This window comes from Syngnathus typhle, linkage group LG20 (assembly GCF_033458585.1).
Source record: "Syngnathus typhle isolate RoL2023-S1 ecotype Sweden linkage group LG20, RoL_Styp_1.0, whole genome shotgun sequence".
Lineage (NCBI taxonomy): Eukaryota > Metazoa > Chordata > Actinopteri > Syngnathiformes > Syngnathidae > Syngnathus > Syngnathus typhle.
The window spans coordinates 5152141-5173644 of NC_083757.1; the positions used below are offsets into that span (position 1 = coordinate 5152141).

Here is a 21504-nt window from a genome sequence, read left to right on the forward strand (position 1 = left end):
AATGTCATTAAGATCTGAGTGTCGGTTTCCAACGGCAACCGTGTGCAACACGGCAATGAAAGAGATGTCTGTCACCTTTTTGAAAATAGGTGCTATTCTGGGAATTCTGGGAATTTTCCCTCTCAACTCAGAAGTGAGCCTAAGGCCTTGCTCAAAGCCGCCGTTAACTATTTATTGCAGGGTGTTTACATCCTGGCACTCAAATTGCAGCATTATTAAAAATCATAAATATATCACAGGGGAACTTTGTGTACTTTCACATACTTGTACCCTTCTGTAACTCTGTTACAGTAGTTCAGCTTTTATTTTGTTCAGGTTGGAATGCCATGTCAGTTTGCCATGACTTGGAGTGACCCGACAGAGCAGCTGTCCGTTCGGAGGATGCAGAAATAAAAAGCCTCGCCCCGGATCAGTGAAGCGTCAGACACAGTCGCTAGGGCTTTTTGGATCTCCCAGGCAGAGCTTGACTATCTGTCACTCACTCCGTGAACACGCAAATGGGTAAAAACAAAAAAGAAATCGTAGCTAGCAGAATATGGATGGATGCATTTTTGTTAAAAACAAAATAAAGAAAAACAATCTTTGGTTCTAGCTCGACCTGGGAGGATACAATTTTTTTTTTTTATTCTGTTGTGTTAGTCCAGTTTGTGGAGTCCACTTCCTGAACTTGTCCACCAATGTTATCGAGTACTAAAAAAGTAGATTCAAGGCTTCTGTAGCAATAACGGAGATTAACAGCTTTGTGTATTACAAGCTGCTCAGCAGGTTGCTTAAATGTCAACCTGTTGTTTTAAACCTAGCACTTTTCTTTCTTGAATGTCTTCAAGTTGACCCTAGATGCAACAAAGAACTTTTCTTGGCTCTAATTATGGGATTGTAGCCAATCATAGCTCAGCGTTTAAATAAGAGCTCTGAGTCTCTTTAAAAGCATTTTCAACATTTCCCACCTATACTTTGGTTTGAACCCGCTTTGTTGGAATGATTTTTTTGTTTTTGTTTCAGAGTTCTAGTCGGTTGTTTTCAGACGCCCCCCATTTTTCTCTTTTCCACTTTTCCCTGGGCTGCCACTGTCCTAGTGTTAATATGGTTTTTTGGATTTGATAAGAAGACCCTGGGCAATCTCTTACACATCATCCTCTGGCTCATACATCAAGTGGCCCCTTGCTTTGTGGTTGCAAGCTATTCTTTCGGCAATTTTGAGGTTGCGGGAAACCAAACAGACCTCAGAAAAGTCTTTTGCTTTTTTTTTGTTTTTTCCCCCTCTCCGATTGTTGTCATCTTTGCAATGGACATAAAATGGAGACACGTTGATTGTTGAGTTGCGGAAGGTTGCAAAGGTTGATAATCAGCTAACGAAAGTTGCAAATGTTTTGAGTGTTTGGCTGTGATTAGAAGGTGTAGCATGGAAAATAGCAGAGGGCCATTGTGACTAACAAGCAGTGGCACGCTTAATCAACGCTTTGCACACTCGACGGTGGCAGTAAAAGGTCACCTATGATTGATTCCAATGACGGGATTTAACAAGGTAATTCTTTAAATAGCTTTCAAATTGAAATGTTTAAAAAGTCCAAGCGTAGAGCTCAATTTTGTCTTTCAACCTGTCCACCAAATCAAAATAAATCAAAAAGATAAATCATGGTTTTGATATGTGATGTGGTTTTTTTTTTTGTCTGTCAAATTCAGCATTTGATTAGCCCACCATTGTCAGCGGCTTGAATATTTAAAAATAGTTTATTTACTCCAAATGGACTAATTATGTTGTTTTCGAAAGCCGTGTTTGTATCAAAGTACAGCAGCGCTAATGAAGCGAAGGAAAGCTCACTGTAGCAGCTCATGTTGCCATGCTCACCAAGAGCAATTAGCTTGTGATGGTCTTGAACATGTCCAACCCCTTTTAACCGCTCAAACTCAGCTCACATCAATGTGGTTGGACTTTATATCACCACCTTTCACTGAATCGGAGTTGTTTGATTTTAGTGTCCGTGGTTGCGCAATTATATGTCAGGAGTTCGAATGGAGACCAAACTTGACCTTGAAATTAGACACCATCTGAGTAAAATCTCCTCCGTTAATCACGGTTATTTATTTGGCTACTTGGGTTTCCGAACAAAAGGTTAAGGAAATGTCAAGGGTTTTAGAGCCCTCTTTCATGCCAGGTAGCTGTCTTCTACCCTCCTTTGGTCCCAAATGAAGTGCTCATTAAGGCTGCAATCATCAGTCTCTTTATTACTTTCATTTATACTGTATTTTCCGCACTATAAGGCGCACCTAAAAACCTCCAATTTTCTCAAAAGCCGACAGTGCGCCTTATAATCAGGTGCGCCTTATATATGGACCAATATTGAGCCACTACAGCAGGTGTGTCCAAAGTTCGGCCCGCGAGCCAAATGTATATATATGGACAAAGTTTTAAAATGGGCCATTCATTGAAGGTGCGCCTTATAATCCGGTACGCCTTATACATGGACAAAGTTTTAAAATGGGCCATTCATTGAAGGTGCGCCTTATAATCCGGTGCACCTTATAGTTCCGAAAATACGGTACTCCAAATATGCAATGCAATGGCTACACGGCGAGCTATCTATGTCCGTCAGTAGAGCTTTCCCAGGTCCGATTTCTTTCATCTCAATAGTTTTCTCTTGTTCCTCCCAACCATCCCCCCAAGCTGGGATGTCTGCTCAGATGAAAGAGGCAGACAGAGATCGGTTCAAGCGGTGCATATCACAGCGGGTGAACGTCATGTGGGGCATAGCGGGATGCCTGTGAGTTAGTAATAGTTTCCCCAGCGCTCATCCATTTGCTCATGGAATTAGTCAAATGTTTGGGTTTTGTCCCTACCTCGAGATACGGAAGCACCTGGGAGCTTGTGGGATTCAAGTGAGGTCAATTGAAGCAAAAAGTTGTCTTAAGGGCTGAGAGTCCATCGGGGTTGGGGGGGCAGGAGACGTGAGAGATAAATTAGAGCAAGACAAAGTCATCTGGTCTCAATCAGGGTGGTAAACAGTTGAGTGCGATACCGTTTTCTAAATTGAACTCTAATAGGAATCACTTGAGTGCAGGAGTCAGGAGAGTAGCCTAATGGAAAGAGGATTGCTTTTTTTTTCCACCACCTGAGGCCCAAGGCGTTGTCTCTTTTTTTTTTTTTGCTACCAAATTAACAATTTACATGTCTGCATTCCTTCTGCTGGGCTCGGTTGGGAAAAGGGGGAACCCATACAAATTGAATCATGAGGAGAGGGGTAACCTTGAAACAATCTGGCCAAACCTACAAAATGATGAGGAATTTTTGGAACCGTTGATCAGATCTGCACTCATCCGGTTCTCGTGTTTGGCTATTCATCCTCTCACTCCACTGCAGCCATACATCTTGAAACATTTAATTAGCTGGACAGGTAATAAATTGCATGTCTTATTTTGGTCCGAGTAGGTTCATCAATTTATCAATGGGGGATTTCACAGCAGCACTGCCGAAGGCCGAGTGCATCTTGGGTCACCAAATGTAACGATTACCGTATTTTCCGCCCTATAAGGCGCACCTAAAAACCTCCAATTTTCTCAAAATCCGACAGTCCGCTTTATAATCCGGTGCACCTTATATATGGACCGATATGGATTCGTGGATGAGGACTAATTTATTAAAGTAAGCTTTCCGTGTTTATTTTGTGTGTTGTGTGATGTTAACGTTTGAACAACGTTGAGTCATTGATATATTATTGTTTTCACTATTTCGAGTGTTACTATATTGCGGTTGCATTAACGTTTGAGCAACGTTGAGTTATTTATTCTATCCGCCTTATAGTCCGGTGCACTTTATATATGGGCAAAGTTGTAAAATGGGCCATTTATTGAAGCTGCGCCTTATAATCCGGTGCGCCTTATAGTCCGGAAAATACGGTACATGGGTTGTTTACAAAAAGTTAGCAAACATGGACTAAAATAAATACTAGCCTTACTTGAAAGCCATTCTAGACTGAATTTAATGATTGTGATCTCCTTAGTGAAGGACACCTGCATGCATGTGTCAATTCTGAATACTAATTTGAAATTTTGTCCAAAAAAAGATGAGTTTGCTGATCATGTGTGCTAAGCCTCCTGATTCTTTGATGAAGGGCCATTACATTCTCATTAGTTCAGCTTCAACGCTAAGCGTGTGGAGGCACAGCTGCCCTTGATCCCCGAACACGGGCACAATCGGTCCCCAAAGGCCCGTCTCAATTTCCCTAAATATGGCTCCCTTGTCATCGCTGACTTTCATTTGCATTCAACCCGAGAGTCTTCATTCAGCCCATCGACACTCTGTGGACTTATTTCTCACCTACGCATGATATTTACAATCATGCCACAAATTAATAATGAGGTTTGAAATAGAACACTTGGATGATAATTCATATGCAAAAAAAAAAATCTTCATTCTCTGCTCAGCTATGCCACACAACAATAGTACGAATGCACCGCATAGTTCACAAATTGTCATTGAAATGATGTTGCAAGAAACTTCTTCATAAAAGAAATTTGAATCAACCCGGAATACATTTAACTATTGAAGAAGTTTTTTTTATTTTTTTTATCTTAATGAAATCTTTCACCACAACTGATCTCTCTGACATAAAACTATGAGTCAGCGTCGAAAAGCAGCCTCATCTCCGACGCTTGTAAGTTTGGCGTCTGCATCTTTCCGATTAAAAAAAAAAAAAAAAAAAAGACAGCGACATAACACGTTGAAATCGCATATTAAACGTCAGGTTCTTTTAATAGGTGATGAAATCGAAGCGCTCCATATGATAATGTTTGTAGAGGTTGGCAGGTTTCTCCTAATTGTGCTAATTAAAGTGGGCACCAATGGTACGGCGAGGGAGAACATTAATAAAAACGGGGGGCGGGAACAGATGTTGCGCTTTGATGAGCGCCAAGGTGAGCCCATCATGTGGCGGCAACAATCAGGAGAGCTAAATCGGCTAAAATAGGAGTTTTAAAAAGATTAACTTGCAGCCTGTTGATGTATTCATAAGGATTTGCATACACATTGATAGTCTCCAGCAGCTCAAGAATATTCCAATTAATCTGACCTCAATCATCAACAATATGCACATTTAAAATGAATTAATTCAATTTGAACAATTTGAATTTTAATCGGCGAGAGAATTGTTTGCAATGGGCCGCGAGTATTTCACGTGACCTTTAATAACACGTGCCTCTATCTCTTCACCCTTCTCCATCCCATCACTATCCGGAGGGTCCGCAATTAGCAAGTGCGGCTCAAACAAAGCTGCCACCCCTGGCGAAAGGGAGGCCGAGTGAACCAGCCCACAGGACGTTCCCGGAGATTTCATTAAACCTCCATTTAAGGTCCCGTGAGCCTCAGGAGACATGAGGATGGAGGGGGGAATTTGTGTCAGTGGAAGAGAGGAGTTACTTGGATTCTGAAAAATAAGGACGGGGTGGGAGTTTGTTTCCTTGGCGACCACAGGTGTGTGTGCAGGCGGTGTGTGGGCAGACGTGAACACAGATGCTACAAGTACTGAGGCATGATTTGTGTGTGTGTGTGTGTGTGTGTGTGTGTGTGTGTGTGTGTGTGTGTGTGTGTGTGTGTGTGTGTGTGTGTGTGTGTGTGTCACTGATCTAATTCAACTGCAATTTTTTATAATCTCCCACGTGTCGTCTTTTTTTTTTTTTTAACTTTACTGTAGTAAGAATTAAATTCCATGTTATTTCTCCCTCTAAATACTTTACATGGATCACTGCTGGCTAAGCTTATACACAAACACGCTTTTTTTAATTTTATTTTAAAAAGTGAAGTGGGTACTCTGAGGCCTCGCCATACTGGTCGCTAAACTACCGCTAGCTGCCTGGTCCATTCTTGTATTATTTCGGGAGGTCAGCGACTTAGCATTCAAAGCAACGGTTTGACCCCGGGGGCTTTTACATATTTTACTGCATTTGAATTTAATATTCACGCATTGTAAAACAGCATATCCATGTCAGATATTATTTAAAGGGTATTATTATTGGAATCATTTAAAACTACACTATTTTAAAGCTATGTTTCTGTCTCCCGAAGGGAATTCCTTATTCTATGTCCATGCAAGAGGTTGATTCCCTTGAAAACCATCTCATTCACTCTGCGTAACTTAATCTGCTCAAAACGGGGTGACACGAGCGGTGGACAGACAGCCGAGCAGTCAGCCATCAATAATAGAGGGCTCCATCCCCTTCGCTTTGAAAAATACATGAGGATGAACCACAGGCTGGGCAGGTATGCGTTTCCTGAGGTAAGATGCAAACCTTTCATTCACATTAACACATGTCGCAAAATCATCAGACCCGACCTTAGGCATTGATTCGCATTTGGGCTGGAATGTATTTTGAAAGGTGAATAGAATTAAAAGGAATTTGCCGCAGGATAAGTCATATATACAGAAATGATTTACTGAAGACTCAGCTCCTCCCTTTTCTCAGTACGGCAGTAATATATATATAGTCATAGTAAAAAGAATAAAATAAAAAAATAAATAAAAAATAAAAAGATTTGGGGCCAGGTCACTTGCATCTCAATGCACCATTGTAAGTGATAAAAATGTTTTTGTATTTTCACTTGTGAGAAAATATGACAATTCTAATGCATCATAAATGACAAAGTAGCATCAAGAAGTCATAGCTAACATGAAACGTTTCAACTGTCACTCTACTTATGTGCTATTTCAAAAGACTTTAAATATATGACTGCATTCTTCTGATCTGGGATGAAAGCAAAGTAGCAAAAAAAAAAAAAAAAAAAAGCTGCATTGGGAGTTTAAAAGCCAGAGACGGAAAGAGTGAAAAAGAGAAAACAGTCTGTAACAGACATGCCACTAATGATGCCACATTCAGCATTGCGGCTTTACAGAGAGAAAAAAAAATAAAACAATGCACACAGAAAAACAGAGCACTGAAGTTCAAAACAACTTAATTGGAAGTTGTGGATGCTACAAGTGCGTAGGAGTTGAGGTTTACTCGTTCGTATGATCCGCCCTAAACTCACTAGTGCTTGTTTGTTTTGGATTCAGCTTGACGTATTCTAGTTCATCTTGAAAAACACATTTTCTTGCTTTTTTTCGCTTCCCTGTAAAAAAAAAATAATAATTTCTTTTGACACACTTGTAAATTACATTCAGGGTCACGTTTCATCTCTGTTGGAACCAAATTGTCAGACAAATCAGATTATGCAACAGATGATTGGATTGTAAAATAATCCAGTGAAATTATTTCCTGGATTATTTGAAAAGTGTGGATGGCGAGAAATTGCCAAGGACATACGTATACTTGTTATTGTGTGATTCAGATAAAAATTAAATTAAATTGAATTAAATTGAATTAAATTAAATTAAATTAAATTAAATTAAATTAAATTAAATTAAATTAAATTAAATTAAATTAAATTAAATTAAATTAAATTAAATTAAATTAAATTAAATTACACCAAACCAAACAGGAACTACCATATTTTTGTTTTTGCTTTTTATCTATTAAGGGTCTCTCGTTTCATAGGAAAGCGCCCACACCTGAAGGAAAATGCACAAAACAGAAATAGCGATTTGGCTAAAGGATGGTTTACGCTCTGGCAAGAAAATGATTACAGTAAAACGAGACAAGGGCAGGGGGATACTCACAATATGGAAAAAGCACATCACTTTTCAAAGAGATAAGGAAGAATGAATAGAATATGTATTTTGAATATGTAACAGATCAGAGACAGTTAGTGTTATACAAGACAAGGCTGTGTGCTATAAAAGTACACCTTACACCACACAGCAGAAACACGGAATACGAATGAGTCGCTAATCCGCAACGAGAAAAAAACAAACAGCCATTCTGATAAGATTTATCTCCTCTGAGGATAAAAAGCTTTGGTGAAACCTTAAACCGGTACAAAATCAATTTGAACAGGTTGTAACATTCCGAATCTTTTCATTCCAAGCAAGGACAAAACCTTGTGGAATGAGCAAATATTTTTAATTAGTGCTATTATTTCACATTTTAGACTCGGGGTGTCAAAAAGTACTTTGGTGGATTTAAAAAAATGTAATGTCACTTTTACGTTCACAAAAAAAAGCTTGAGGGAGCTCCAAGGGCAGTCCATTAATGATGATAATAAATGAAAATAATAAGGCAGGCTAACATAACCCTGGAGTAACAAGCTAGGAATGTTCTTCAACGCTTCCTCTAATCACAACAAAGGTCAAATTTAATTGAGTTCCCGCTTGAAAACAATTTGATTGGTTTGTTGTTAGCTCTTAATCGGCCCGGTACGGCTGCATCCCGTCGTCAATAAGAACTCATTTTTGCTCATCAATCCCAAAGTGACTTCATGTTCAAGTTGCATTTACACTGGACCAATACTGGGAGTGTGAACTCAACCATGCTGAGAAGGCAAAGCGCATCAAAAAATCCCGAGAGAGCAAGCAGCTAAAAGTCATCATTGCAGAGACACAACATACTCCGACACATTTGCACATGCAAATTTGGTTATGCGTGTACACAAGTTCAAGCGGAACTATCACACGACACACACATGCTATTAAAAAGACAACGCAAAGAAATGTACTTTGGAACCAAATTGGATTAAGGGCGTCATGTAATGTGGTCCACGGGTGAGGGGAGCATTCCCTTGGAACTTTGCACGAAAGGGAGAGCAGCTTTTGAAAAATGAGCTGCCTGCATTTTGGTTTGGAGACAATTCACATTCCGTATGGATGAAAGAGCACGGGGAGGAGAAGAAGGCTTCACATCCAGAGAGATGATCCTGATCATGATCAGAGGCCATGCTTCGATACATGCGGATAGCCTCACAATATTAAAGGCGCTGATGCATAGGACCCCTCTGACTCTATTCTTTTTCTTCATTCCCTTTCTCTTTCATTCACGTATTTGAAATGACTTTGCGGCGCGATTTGTATTTTCTCCATAATTCTGACACTTGGTCATATTGTAAATATTTGATGCATGCTATTTGTGTGTGAGGCAGAAAGGAAGGATCAGCGGCAAGGCCATTAGGCTTTTTAATGACAAACTGCAATGTGCATCCAGTAGGGCCTTGAAATACGAGATTACTTTGTTCCGTTAGCTGTATTTTTTGTATTTATAAAGCCCAAATCAAACTTTATTCAACTTTGTTTTGACATCCTTACAGAATACGATAACTTTGTCTCAAATCATCTTCCCCCATTGAAAGGAATAGAAATGGAATTAATCGGTTCCACATTGTCTGCTCAAATACAGAATTAAGCGTTAAGCATGAGCTAAATTATCTTTTTGTTTTTCCTCCTTTGGCCATGTGTGGCTTTTATGTAGAAAAAGAAAAAGTCAGGTCACAAAGTACAGTACTTCAATTCATTGAATAAAGACACACACACACAGATGTTAATTTTTGGACCATTTACTGCAAGTAAAATCAGATAACGCCACATTTAATGATCCCTCATGGCACACCAGCCTTTCATGTAACTCCTCGTTAAACACTGAACAAATATTAGAGTACATCTACTAAAGTGACACTCCTACACGTACTTGAAGACATTGTATTTATCCTGATTATAATCCCCCACGGGGGAAATCCAATTCACTCACATTTTCCCTTGAGGAAAATGTAAATCTTAGTAGAATTTTCTCTTGAGGGATTATTATATTATATAGTTGTGTCATCTGGTGAGAAGTAGTTTGCAGCTTTGGATTGTTATTGCATTGGAAAGAATTATTGATATGCAAAAAGCAAATACCTGTGGGTGATGGAGCAATTACATATTCCGAGTCGGTTTACGCTTTTTAACACACTTCTTCAGTCACTGTCATTGTAGTAGGCACGAAAATAAATGCAAACATTATTAGGAAGTGTTAAGTCCTAATTCGGTTTTTATTGGGTTGCAGGAATCAACGTGTGGTAATCTTGTTTTTAGTTAAAGTTGTTGGCGAACGGTTTGGGTGTGTAGTTGCAAATGAGATTTGGAAAAAAAAAAGTAGTCTTCACAGTCCTTAATATCAGTTAACCACTAAACTCATTTTCATTTCAAATTTTTCAAAGCTCCTTTTAGCATGTGCTTCAATTTAATACTCAGCACGTGTTATCCAATTGAACAACAATTCATATTTAAAGAGACTCTCAAAAATTGGAAAGGGGGGTTATCAGTTGCTTTTTTTTTTATTATTTTTTTTATGAAGCGGGATTTTCATCTCATTGTCGAGACCTTCGCTTCGCTTGTAAAAGCATCGGTATGCAACTTTAAACTCCGTTGAGGCATGGATTGCCCTTCCAAACTTGTTTAAAAAAAATCCCCATTACATGTCTATGCCGGATCTCCTCTATAATTTTGGTTAACCTTGTTTAAACTGGGCCAATCCATCCCCACGCTACTTTGAGATATTACGGACAATTAAATACTCTAGTATAACCTCAAATTGGCCTTATTTATTGATCAGGGACAAGCTGACTGTTATTGATTTCCTGCCTTTTAATTGGGCTAAGTGGGTCCTCTCTGTGGTAATTCCTCCTTTGACCACAAATGGCATCCGTCGCAGGCTTAATTAAGCAGCTAATCGAGGGAAATTCGATTGATCCCACCGCGCCCGGTGTTTTTGAGTGTTTCTGTTCAGCGATATGTCATATTGTCATTTATGATACAAAGACTCAAATTTGAACATACTGGCTGATTTGCATGCTCATTAGTACATCATTAAGCAGATAGGCCATTTTCTTTAGTTTTAATTATTCTTCTGTATTGGATGAATTGCCCCCAAATAAGCAAGATCATTATGGAGACATGCAGTGGTAATAAATCTCTTCTTCTTCTTGGCAAATGACAAGTTCATAAATATCTTGCGGTCAGATAAATCAGGAAAATGTGTCATTGATTTACTTTGCAGTGATAAAATATCACAGAATGACACTATAGAGTCTCAAATGACCCCATTTCAGATGAATGTACACAAAGACGCAATAACTGAGTGTTAATCCGTTTTCTTTGGATATCCTAAATTTATGTCATCATCCTCCACGAACATACTTAAAGGCTTATTCGTTTGCCAGGGGAAAAACAAACAAGATTGGATATTGTCTCACAGTATGATGTCCCAAATCCGATTGCGACACACACAACACTGCCATCGATTTGATTTGTTGGAATTAATTAAATAGCATTGCGGCAAGCAGCACCGCCTGGCAGCACATGCACAAATGGCTCAGGCATGTAATTATTGTTTTCTGTGGCGATGCTGCGCCGAAGCTTCCCCGTGTTTCCCCGTCTTGGCAATTTATCGCCGTCTTTTGGATACACTCATTAATATAACTGACATACACACGTCTATCAATGTCAGGATAATCGTACAATTTATGTTGAGGAATTCATGAGCGCAACATGTCTCTGTTGTCTTTGGTGTCAGTCGCTGCGGAAATTGTTCATGCTTCACTGTTTAGCTCGCTGGTTCATGGATGTCATTTATTTTGCAGAATGATCCCTGTCAACTGGTTTGGGTGTTTTATTGAATAAAAATAGAGTTGTTGTTGTAGTACCACAAGGATTTGTTAGCCAGTCTAAAAAAAATAATTAAATAATATAATAATAAATTCATAAAAATTCAAAATAATAATAATAAAATAATAATAAAATAAAATAATATAATAATTAAATACAATTAAAATGTATAAATAAATGAATAAAAATCATTTCGACCTCATTCTGTATGTGCAGGCGTTACAGATAAGCCAATGTGAGACTCCGCTTTCTGAAATCCATTCTGCGGATATTAATACACATAGTTTTCCTCTGGGTAGCGAGACAGAACTGAGTAATCTTTCATCCTTGCTTTATTACAGATGATGTGACACCCGGTGTGGATCGCCGTGCCAAATTTGTCCTCGCGCTATTGCATATGTCCCATCCAAACATGTTCACCTCGGCGTGAATGCTACATACATACAAGGGACGCCCCACCACCCCCACCCCCACCCCCACCCGCCTCACTCTCACCCTGTCGTCATGTTATGCACACTCTTCAAAAACCCAGTCACCCTTTTGGAAAGGCCAAACACACACTGGCTAATGCATGACCGGCCTGACGTATTTTAGTACTGATCCCTTTACCAAAGCTCCCATGCTTTTAATAACACACATTGCCACCCATGGCGGGTGACACAAATGCTGTCGGATACAAGCAAGAGAGGGCAGCTAAAATGTGCAAAGAGAAGGTCACATGACCTCCCACTCCTCATTTTAAGAATACATACACCAGTTGAAAGGGAATTTGTCATTAATATTGAATGCATGTGTGATGATGCCCACGAGGGCCTGTAAAGCGCCTTTAGTATGTCTGGGTCAAAGGTTAAAGTCATACAACCAGATAAGTAGAATCTAGCCACTCTGCTGGAAATCTGTAGTGATCATGGCTCATCAACGGATGGAAAGGACACTTGTGCTGGAAAAATGTGCCTAAGTGGCCAAATGACTATTGATCATTTAAGTGTTGCATGAGAGTTATTAATTTGAAAAAAAAAGTTATGGAGAAAACTAGTTTGTTTTTTTCCTGAAAAGATGTTTTTCTTGTCTTCCTTTGAAGAAGACTCACAGAAGAAAAATCAATTTTCTCCCATATCATTAAGTTATTTATTTGCCCTTTTAATTTTTTAACTCTGCTAGTGGAATCCTCTGAGTATGTTTGGGTGAAGAAGTTTTCATCTCAAAATCTGGCGGAGGCCAATCGAGAAGTTCAATATTTCTGAATAATTATCTCAGGGGAATTTAAATGAATTTAATTCCAGCTCTGCTTTGTACATTCTTTCAATATTCTTTACGCTCCTAAAAAAAAAAAAAATAGAGGTTGTTCATTCAATTTGTTCATTCACTGACTCACAAAATTCAATATTTATTCAAATTTTATACTTGTTTTTTTTTTTTTTGTTCACATGCTAATTTGTCTCCATCTGCTCTTTTTGACGACACCCTGTCGTTCTATCGTTTTTCTCCATCAGCCAGATGTTAAATTCAAAAGTTTACATTCTCTTCCAATCCCCAAAGAAAGGGCATCCTCGTAAAAGCGACAATATCAGTGTCATTTCACAATGGCACTTTATAACAGAAGTCCACTTTACGACTCGCACGTTTTCTTTGCAAATAAATCACAAAGACTTACAGAGGCGTATTCGTCTTTCATCGTGATTAAGATGTCATCTAATATTATTACCCACTTACACAAGACAGCCCAAAAGTGCTTTTACTGCATATAAGTTCTCAGTCCTGACTTTTAATGGAAATTTGTATGTTTCCTTCCCTTTTTGACATTTGGAGATTTGTAGAAAGTCTGGATTTAATCGAATAAAACATGAAAGATCGACAGACAGATGTAGAAATAAACCAAGAGGCGCCAAAGGAGTAGTTATGAAGAGCACCAGGCCAAGTAATGATTCAGAGGTGATGATGAAGAGACTGCTGAGAAGAACATGGTGTTGAATCTATTTTTTGGAACGGCAGAATCCCTTTAAAATGTTCTCAAACCAAAAAAGTAAATTCCTATATAACACTTATTTGATACTCAGAACAAAAAAAGTGTTTTTTGTGTTTTTGGGTGGCTGGCACGAATCAATGCCGTTTAAATTGATTTCAATGGGGACAACTGATTTAATATAACGTACGAATAAATTGAATTACCAGTACCGCTCTATACATACGGCAATGCAAAATTCAGGTTTTATTTCATATTCTGGACACTCTTAGAGGAGTTTATATGGGGAAAAATGTGCCGTCTACACTGGCAAAGTGAGCTTGTCTCTGGGGTACTGAATTACTGCAGCTCGCTGACTTGACACGGCTGGGAATGAAAAGTAGAAGAAGAAGCACACACACACAAAAAAGGCGGAGGTGGAGGGAAACTGAGTGGCGGTCGAGAGCAGAGGTCGATGTGCTCATTTCATTCCTCGTGCATGATTCAAGTGACAGGTAGTGGTGCAGAAAATGGCAGCTCTCACAGGTCTCTTCCCAGAGGGGGGGGTTCGACGTCGCTTAGTATCGCACAGGTGTGTCTTTGTGTCGCGAGGGAACCTTCTGCCATCATTCATCAATGTTTGTTTGTACACCATCGCTATTGTGTCTTATGACCGACTTCCCGATATAGTGTAGGCAAATACAAAAGACATCCTGGCCTCTAGGGGGTGGTACAAAATTGGTTGCCCTGCTAGATTTAATTCGACGAGAACTTACTTGAAACTTACTAAAGATTTTTTTTCTGCAGTCTGTGACATGGCAAGCCGCAGTGTCCAGCTGGGAGTTGCTCTTGTTCTGACACATAATCAATGTGGCTTTTACAACTATAATTATAACCCCATTTGTTGCTGTTTAATGAGCTGGGGAATGTCTTGAGCTGACAAGTCGAGGTCTTTGGCATCTGCTAAAGCCTTTCATTATTTCTCTTGCGTTGCTTGCTGAAAGCTCTGATATTTGCTTTTGAAGTTTCACAGACAATTTTTGGTTGCGGAATACAACATGGAGGATCGTTTGCCATGAAATCAGATTCTCGTCCCTTGACCCTTCTTACCTTCATTCCAATGCTCCTAAAATGCTGCCCAGTTAACCAACACACGGCTCATAAAGTATCTCCACCTGCAAAAAATCCATTTCCAGTCAATTACTTCCACTAAATCACTGACACCGATAAAGAAAGAGACGATGCTCTCGTCAGTGCGGCGTTGTATGCGTGTGCCGTGGCTGACTAACCCTGCCGCCATAAATTGAGCTTCTCCCGTGCGAAGCCAAGCATGCAAGGCATTGTTATAGAATATAAACGGTGGACAGAACAAAAAGTTCTCGTCCTTGACTTCTTGCCTGATAAGATTTGAGAGACGACCCGCTGCATTTAGCACACGAGGCCCTAAAAAGTGTGAGATGGTTGACAAAGTGCGATGGAAAGAGAAAAGGAAAGATGATCACTCACGTTGCGCTTCTAATGTAATTGCCTGCTCTACTTTATCATAAATGAAGCACTCATGTGCAACACTGGCTTATCTGCCTCTGCAAGCACTCCATCATCAAGCCTTGCCGTCAAGGCGACATTATCGCAAAGCGGCTTAACGATGGCCTTCCAGCAACATCAATAAATACCGGCCGGCGCAGATCATCGGCGTCACAGGGTTTTCTGAAGCTGAGCCGTGATAGGTTGTGACCTGTGATGTCATTTTCAGTCGACAAGTGACAAAATTCAGGTTCTTGCCTAATTCCTCAAATTCAATATTAATCATAATGTTGTGTTTAGACTAATGGGCGCACATCCAACTTATTATTGTACAGATAATTTTGGGGTTGACTTCCTCTTTAAAGAGTCTGTTCATGATTTCCAGTCAGTCATCACACACAGTGGGAGGTCGATTGGCTAGCTGGTGTTTTCAAAATGAGGACGTCTTTTGAATTCAAATTACACTGACTCGAAGGGGGGGGAAAGGATTAATGGAGGCATCTTTGCACTGAGGTCATAGGGGGTGTAAATGCATTTAATCCTTTTAATATCCGCGCAATGAGCAAGTTAAGGTCTTTTGCTAACCTTTTGATCTTAAATCTTAGGCTGAGTGGTAGCTTTGATGAGACAAAAATAACCCACCGGCTATATAAAAAAAGCTCTGTGGTATATTTGACGAACATAATATTCAATTTTCAGCAGGAAGAGAAATTACATTATTCCGAATGTGCCTTTTTCAATGCATTAGACTAGAGCATGAATTATTCTTTAAAGGTTACTGAGTGGTGCAAATTAAGAATACTTTATTTAGACAACAGAATGTTGAATTGGCCGTTTTCTGTTCCATGAATATATTTACTTACTAAGTGTGTGTATATATATATATATATATATATATATATATATATATATATATATATATATATATATATATATATATATATATATATATATTTTTTTTTTTTTTTTTTGGTCGCCATAGCCAGTTGGGAGCAGGGTGAAGTTAGTCATCATCATCCTTAGTGGACTGGGAATTAAAAAAACCCAAGAAAAAAAGAAACAAATGATACCAAGGAAGGTAAACTTAAAAGTAGGGGGAAACATTAGGGACAGCAGATTTATCCATCCAAACATGACTGCGGGATTATCATAAAAGGTAGAGACATGAAGAACAAGACTCACGGGATTAACAAAGGATCTAACGAACAAACAATGAAAGAAAACAAAGCAAAGTATAAAAACAAACACACATTGAGATGCAGGTGGCAGAGCATGAGGGGACGCAGTGGAACATTTGGCTTGCTGGAAGCAGAGCCATGCCATAGAAAAAATAAATAAAAATAAGTTTGTATTAATATAAATAACTTTGATGATAATAAAAAAATAATTTAAAAAAATTATGATTTTTTCTCAACTGGTAATAGGCCCAAATTTAGGCAATTCAAGTCATCCAAGAGCAGCCACAGTGATGACAGTTTGAATTATGCAAGTCTTCACTCTCTGCCAGTTTGTCTTTTGCACTTGCCAACGTTTTTCCAAACAGCAGAGGTCTGGATCATCCAGATGTTTGCTGACCTGGAAGCTTGGATTGGCAGCAGCTGCCATCCCATCCTCGAGGAGCACAGACAAGAGAAGTTTGACGATTTAAATCTTCTCTTGTGTGTTTAGTTTCCTCTCAGCAAACAGACACAGATGCACGCTGACCACAAATGGGCTATGGCTTGTGAAGTCCTCCCAAATACTGATCCCTACTCTGCCAAATTTGAAGGAAAAAAAAACCCGCTTCATTTCTCATTCCCTATTTTTACCGCCGTGAATTCCACCAGCAAGTGAATTTCAATTGTTTTGGATTTATCAACGGCGCTTCCTGAGCTCTATTCAATTATTAATCTCGGTAAAAGTGTTGTTTACCGGCCAAATTTAATTTGAAAAGTCGTAAAATGTTAGCATGGTACTCAAAGGGAGAGAAGCAGTGAGCCTCGTGTAAACGCAGGTAAACAAAAAGGCAACCTGGCAGGAGGTATAGCGTCCAACCTATTTAATGCACTTAGCCAGCAAAGCTTCTCGTACAATAAAATTGCGAGAAAGGGAAAATAACTAGCAGGCAGCCGGCGGTATGCAAATATAGACTGAAAATAACAATTCTCAGCACACTTACTTAATGGGAAAGTTTTTATTAGTACTGAAACAATATGACAGATAAAGCTCTTAAAAAAAAATCTGAGAAAAATGTTATGTGTTTTTGCTCCGTATGTTACGTGGAACGTAGCATTTAGTTTCCAGGCAGCAGCCCAAACAAACTATGTTCTGAGCAACATGGGGATGTTGGGAGACAGATGTCTTTGCTCCTCAGCTGCTGTTTGGCTTATCTGGTTGGCTGAAGCCCAACATCAGTGACATGTTTGAACATCCAAACAGGGAGCCGAGGGTGTCCACAGATGGCGGACTAGCCAGTCATCCTTACCAGCAAACCGTAACCCAATCATAAATAGATTACCAAATCAGTCATCAAATCGCTAGACATTGGTGTAATGATGTCACCATTCCAGGTTGCTACTTTTTTCTTTGGATTAGCAAATCCTACAAATTGCCTAGTCTTGGTACAACAAGAGGATTTTTGTGTTGGCGAGCCTTGGCCGTAACCGATTAAAGATGATGTGTGAGGTCATTCCGAAGCAAGCTTAAGCGATCACTTCCTCTGCCACTGCTTCTGCCTCGCTAAATGCAGAGAAATGAGGCCAAATGTCAGCCCAGAATTAATGTCAGCACAACACATTTGTGTGGCAAAAACAAGCAGACAGATGTTTCATCATTTTGTCCTTTTTCTCCCCCGGAATCCTGGCAACAAGTCAAAACGCTGTTTCATTCCATTTCATTTACAATTTGTTGGTAATTAACATCATTTTGCCGCTACCTGATGATCAAAACAAAACACATTGATGAGGTGGCTTCTGTTTATCAACTCTATTAAACACTAATCTGACTGGTGACGAGCGTGCATTGCAAATAAATGCTGGCGCCGCAATCACGTTGGAAGCATCAGTGGGAATGGGAATAAATCATTTCGAGGAGTATTGAATTGATTTATTAATACCAAAAATGCTTCTTCCGCTTGTATTCTCCAATCATCCTGATCTTTGTTTTCCACGTTCAACTTGATTGCTTCTGTGCTTGTAACTTGAAAAGATCATAAAGCAAAGTAATGTTTCCCATTGAAATGAATGGAGATGTAAGTAATGTGTTCCAGCCCAAAAACTAAATTGCACTTACCATTTTATTTACTAGTGTGTGATTAAAAATATATACAGAATAACTAATATAGAGCTGCGCATTAAACACACAGACACACACGGACCCAAAAGTGTAGAATTAGACAAATAGCCTCTTTGTAAATGGCTCCCAAGGTAGAGGCAGGATAAAGAAATGTTTGCATATTTTTCATACTTTAAGTGATTATTTAAAACATTTTCTAAGGTTAAATACACATCAGCACAAAATCCAGGACACCGTCCCAAAGGTAAAGTGATTGCTTGTGTTAGAATCTGCTTCTAAGAGCTTTAGAAATATGAGCGTGCTTGAAGGCGTGACATATTTTGGCCAAACAAAATGGCCACGAGCAAAATTCATGTTATTCCACTCGCTCACACTTTTCTTTGTCATCCACAACGACAAAGAAAAGCGGGAGCAATGACTCATTGTGAGCTCTTGTTGGTAGTTTCTCATGCAGCGCCGCTGTGACCAAGGTGCATTTTTGAGATGGTGATCTGTGTAAATGTCAAAATAGAACATTTTACCTCAGGCTGAGGCGGCGTACTACAGTGGCACCTGTTGCCAGTGACACGGAATAAAAAGCAAATGGATAGGCGAGGGGGTGCATTATTCTGCAATGCAAACAGGGCTATTTCGACGTTAAGGCCAAAGGCGCTAAGTCAGCAATAATTCATAAATTGTAGTTGGGGTGAATTTCTATTTGGTTGAATGGTATCTTAGACAATCTGAACGTTTGAGCTGACCTTCCCAGTCATTCTTCATGCCCTGGCTCCTTTTTATATCACCAAGCTGCTAAATAACAGTTAGCATGCAGGTCAGTTCATGTGGCGCATGCAGCTGACACATTGCAACACATAAATTAATAAAAATAAATTAAATCAACAAATATAGAATGTGAATATTTAAAATAATATTTAAAACGTTTTATTTTATTTTATTCTATTTATTTATTGTACATAAATTCATAAAAATAAATTAAATCAATTATATGCAAGGTTTTAAATAAATATAGAATGTGATCATTTAAAAAAATATATTTAAAACATTTTATTTTATTTTTAAAACTATATTTAAAACAAATTGACTAATGGAGCAACTGAGGTGAAGCGAATCTTAAGTAGTCCGATCACAGCTGAGGCTATTTTCAATGCTTTCTTTCTTGTGGTTGACTGGGCAGCTTCATTTCAAATAGTGAAAAGAAAGGCCAGGGTGGTTAACAGGTGCCGGGATGGCCCTTACGATCCCGCCAGTGCTGCAGGTCAAAGGTGAAAGTGACAGCCACGCTTTCATCTTTGGTGGAGGACTTGTTATCTCCCAGGATTGACGCTGCGGGTGCAACTTGTTTTTATGGTTCCGTTTCTTTTGCTACTGCAAGTTGGAATCAGCACTTGTCATTTTAATATTCCATCCTAATTCTCCATTTTCTCTAATCTCTCCAGGAATTCTCACAGTAACCTTCTCTATTGGAGATGAATTTGGGCCCATGAAGCGAGGTCATGGATTGATGCATTGATCAAGAAATCCAGGTGGATAACAGTCGCTATTGATACTCCTCCTTATGGTTATATCAATATTGTCATGTTTAATTGGTGTTATCTGATGAACCGCGTGTCACATTGAAAGTTCGCAAGACACCCATGAGCTGTTAGTTAAAGGCTGCTAATGATTTGTGATTAGTATTCACTCGATTGCAGTCCACTATCTAAATATCGTATCATTTTTCCCTTACCATTCTTATTTTGATTTATTAATCGTTGTTTGCCCTTGCCACGAGGGACATCAACTTGGAAATGCATACAGTTCAATAAAAAGCAATTTCAAACGGTACGGTAATTTCACTTTTTGAATACTGAAGAGCTTTGCAAAGAACAATGCAAAAAAATAAAAAAATGGAGGGCAGGCACTGAAAAAAATTTTTGGAACTGAATGTTCTTTTTAACAAGAACATTTTAAATCCATGCAGCTGACTTCAGGGTGTTACTTAGAATGCCTGTCATGCCAACAACAGGCAAGGGGTCCTGAAGGGTCCTAATTATCTCTATATATTAATTAGAGGTTTTGTAATACAGTAGATTTTTTTCCCCATTCCCATTGGTAGCACTGTTGCATACTGCGATGAATAGCATTTATCTGAGCTGGAAGTCTGCAGTGCAGTCTCCGGATTTTTTTTTTTCCAGCGAGTCTTCTATTTATTGTAATGACTGAAACGTTGTTGGGCGACAAGTCGGCTTTTGAGTTGACACTTCCCTATTTTAATGATGCTGCCTGCTTTTTTTTACAAATGGTAAATAAAATGGTGGCAGGAAAGTCTAGTCATGCACAGAGTGAGGAATCCAAACAAATATACACCGCGAGCCCTCTGGATCAAACTATTTCATATTTTTGGCTGTTATATCTTGAGGGCAAGGGGAGAAGCAAGAAGAAACTGGAGTGTAGATCAATCATCTGTTGGAGAGCGGTGTATCTGAGGTGGAGTGGGCCCTCTGAGATGAAGTCAGTCAGATACAGAGAGAGGATCTTTGATTGGAACCAAGGCTTAATGGTAGAGTGGAAGAGCCTCGCAACAGCCTCGGGGCATGGTAGTCAGGTGCTCTGCTACTCCATCTGTGTGCACTCCCTTGTGTGCTTTTTGGAAAGCAACAGAGAGATCATCATCTCACTTCCAAAACACAAATGTATTCATCACATGCACTGACACAACTCACCCGTGGCTTTTGTTACTTGTAGTGTGGCAACAGTTGGAGATGGCGGAAATAGGATTACAGTAGGAGATGAGTTTGTTGTCCTCCAAGGACCAAATATGCATTGGTCTACTTGTTTGGGTGGCGATTTTATTCTTTGAGTATTTCGAAATGGGCGTTTGCGCCATTGTGGGAGCGAACACAGTTAACTAGAAGCTGGCAAAATCCAGACACAAACTCTACATTCGGTTTTCATATTTTCAAATGCTCTGCTTTGAAAACAGTTGGCAGTTAATCTAACACATATGTTGTTTTTAAATGTGGGAGGAAGCCGGATTGCCTAGGGAAAACCCACGCGAGCGTGAGGAGAACATGCATTTCCCACACAGGAAGTCCAGAGTCGAGGTTGAACAGGCTAACCTAATAAGCTAACCTTGCAGTTCTGCTTATTGTCACTAAGGTCAAGGGTCAAATGGATAGTATCCCAGCTGACGTGGGGCTCAGTAGGCAATCATTCACGCTTATATTTACACCAAAGGAGTCTTTAATGAAGCTAAAATGCATGTTTTGGAATGTGGGAGGAAAC

General features: G+C 39.3%; 1 long non-coding RNA gene across 1 annotated transcript in view; it reads left to right on the forward strand.

Moving 5' to 3' along the window:
• LOC133144287 (uncharacterized) overlaps positions 1–21504 on the forward strand; it is a 113556-nt gene that overhangs the window by 48355 nt on the left and 43697 nt on the right. The window contains exons 2-3 of the long non-coding RNA XR_009710638.1: positions 6059–6269; positions 19677–19763. This is a non-coding gene — a long non-coding RNA (uncharacterized LOC133144287). The remainder of the gene's footprint in view (positions 1–6058; positions 6270–19676; positions 19764–21504) is intronic.